Below are 3,122 nucleotides of genomic sequence, written 5' to 3' on the forward strand. Positions count from 1 at the left end.
GAATTGTATGTTTTGTTTATTACAATATCACTGTAAATGCACTTATGTTTAATCACAGGAAGTTTGTTGCATTGGCTGTAGAATGCTGATTGCCATCTGTTGTTTTTATTCATTATAGCTAAGCGCTACGAGACAAATCTTTAGTTGTTACTAAATCGCTATAAATGTAGAGTGTTGTATTTTTTCAACATCCTTTCTTTATGGTACCACATTGTGTCTTACATGCTATTGTCAAAAGAATCCACGTAGCAAATGTTGACAATAAGCACTCTCATCTCCTAATACTTCCTTTTAATTTCTGTTGATCGGCAGGATCGCCTTCACATCAGATGCTGTATGTTTGTTAGATTATTTGAATATATGTCTAGCCATTTAACTGTATCAAATGTTACAAGTAATATAAACTTTGTAGCGTAGATTTATGTTTTGTGATTACAGGTCATTCTGTAGATGAGTCTGAAAAAAGACCTGGTGCTGGCCTTTCTCTGGCATATGCTCCTGCAGGCATATCGGCTTTCGCAGGTAATTCTCCTTCAAACTCTCAGGCAGTGAGAGCACTTCCTGTTTGTATAAAGAGTATCAGATAGGTCTGTGTCAACTGCTTATCTCACTAAAGCTACTATAGGGCAGCTCCTCCATGGCTATTTATCAGAAGTCTTTGGAGGTCACAGTTTGATGGGTGGCTATGTACAATGGTTGCCTGTTTTCTCACTATGCTGATGCCATTCCGTATAGCTTATATGTGTTTCTGCTGTTTCCTTTCTGCTCGTGGATGTTTTATAATGGTGGAGTAAGAGTGAGTTCGAAGACGCGCCATGTAGGCCCAGGCGTGGGTATGGCTGACTGTCTCAGTATGGCAAAGTGACATGACATGGCCCTGCTTCATTCAAGGTGCGCCTGTTTAAACCATACTCAGACACTCAAAGTAACATGAGGCCATTGTCACCACGCTGACATGTTTGATGTAGTCTGATATTTTCTATTTTTGTCATGGTTCATCAAACTTCACCAAACCCTTATAGTATGATGACTGGCAGAGTTACATGCTGCTAGTTGATTAGGACCTCTTCCTTAACTATATGCAAACATGACATGATATCAAGACATGAATTTTAAACTCCAACTATTTTAAGATACACTGCAGCAATATTCGACTTCAAGCCATATCAAAAGCAAGCAACCATCAAAGGGCGGCACAATATTTTGGTTTCAATATTATATATGTAGCATGAGCCTCAAAGTTTTGTCTAAATTTGGCACCCGTTTGTCTGGTTTTTGTTTTTCCGGTAATGGCCCAGACTTAGCCTTCGGAATCATAAAAAAAACCTGGAGAGTCGCCTGTAATACTTTCTACATTAAGTTTTGGCAGCATACTGAATGTCTAACTTACTTCCTGGCCTTGTTTGTAAGAAAAAAAAAAAAAAAAAAAAAATGTTATGCAGGCATCATAGGACCATACATTGCAGATAGAGGCATGCTAGCTACTTTAATAGTTTTTTCTCATGATGTTTGTCAGTAACAGTATTGTAGGGGAGCTCTGGTCGATTTGCGCATCTGTCCAGATGCTCCTCCAGCTAAAACGAGGGGTAATGGGCGACAGTTTGATTTCACAAGTATTCCTGTAGTAGCCAAAGCTGAAATAGAGGGGGGGCATAATGGAACCACATCCAAGTAATTGTCAAATCCCCACACATACATGACAAGTTTTAATGGGGGGTGGACGCATACCCATATTAAAATCTTGAGGTCCTAAGCTCCTCTTGACGAAATCATTGCTTTAAACAACAATCTAATAGGCCTCTACTGAATGATGTACACGCCGGAAAACTGCACAAAAAAATTACATATTAAAACGGAGGCCACTGTGGGGAAACAGAAAGAGAAAATCGCCCTAAAATTAACCGGCAGCGGCATTATGATGCGATCTTTTCCTTCCTCAGGTGGCAGCCTTAAAGTACATATAGAGCAGACACAATTGATGACTGTTAATTGCCAATAAAAACAGGGCTGCAAAGGAAGACGGCCGGCCATTGAATATAAGTGCTTCAGCTAGCCTGTAATCTCAGACCTAGGGGACCGTCCATTGCCACTTCATACTTGGTGCGTGCCGGCTGGCCTTGCTGCTGCCATTTTAGGCCGTGGCACCCAGGTCTACATTTCAGTCATATTGTCTACATTTCAGGTCAGGGGTCTTAACTCCTGTCAGTGATCGTGGGTGTGTGTGTACCTAGTCTTTTTGCTGCCTTTTGGCTGAGATGGTGTGGGCAGGGCTTTTTTCCGTGGATGTGTGTGATGGTTTTGCTGTAGCAGCCAGAGAGGGAGGCGGAGAAGTGTCTGGACTCGGCTAGAGCTGCACCTGCTTCGCTGCCCACACCCGTTCTCTTGATCCAGAGCCTGTGCTGTTCGTCCTAATTCGGGCAAGACCGGATGTAGCTCCCTTCTCTTACGCACTGTTCAATGCAAGAAGGCCACTCCCTCTCCTGCTGGCCCAGTTCTGGAGGCTGGGCCTGCTTTTCATTCTCACGTCATCGCAGAGCTGTGCTCCAGCCAACTACTCATTTCTCGCTAGTGAGAAAATGCTATCACAATGGAATTGTACAAACGTCTGTTTTGAAAATAGGAGAGACGTTTTTGTGTGAAGCTATTTTGAGTGCTTATTTTGGGCCCAATTTTGCATGCTGAAAACGCAGCGAGAACTTTCACGAGACCACACTTTGTAGAGGGCTGACGTTGAAAATACATAATCTCTTGAAGCTCTGATATTAAGAATGTAATGAGAAGTTTTGTATCTCAGTTTTAGAGCTGCTGTGTGTGGCATCTAAACTGTTTTTGTGGAGCACATTTCGCACGCACAAAGTAACTTTGTTACCTTTTCCTCCTGTTTATCTGGAACCAGACAGAAGGTATTTGAATGTGAAATTACAGAGGTACACTCTGTTTCTTGTATCTACAGAGTTTACATTTTGAGCAGTACGTACACATCTCTTGGGATGTTTAACGCGAGTAGGGCGCAGGTGTCGCGCATACAAAAATTGGCAATACCAGTACCAATCCTATACCCTTGAAAGTGAGATTGAGAGTCATCCCATCTATTACATCACAAGAGATTTTATTAAATAATA

Source organism: Etheostoma spectabile, chromosome 10 (assembly GCF_008692095.1).
Source record: "Etheostoma spectabile isolate EspeVRDwgs_2016 chromosome 10, UIUC_Espe_1.0, whole genome shotgun sequence".
NCBI lineage: Eukaryota > Metazoa > Chordata > Actinopteri > Perciformes > Percidae > Etheostoma > Etheostoma spectabile.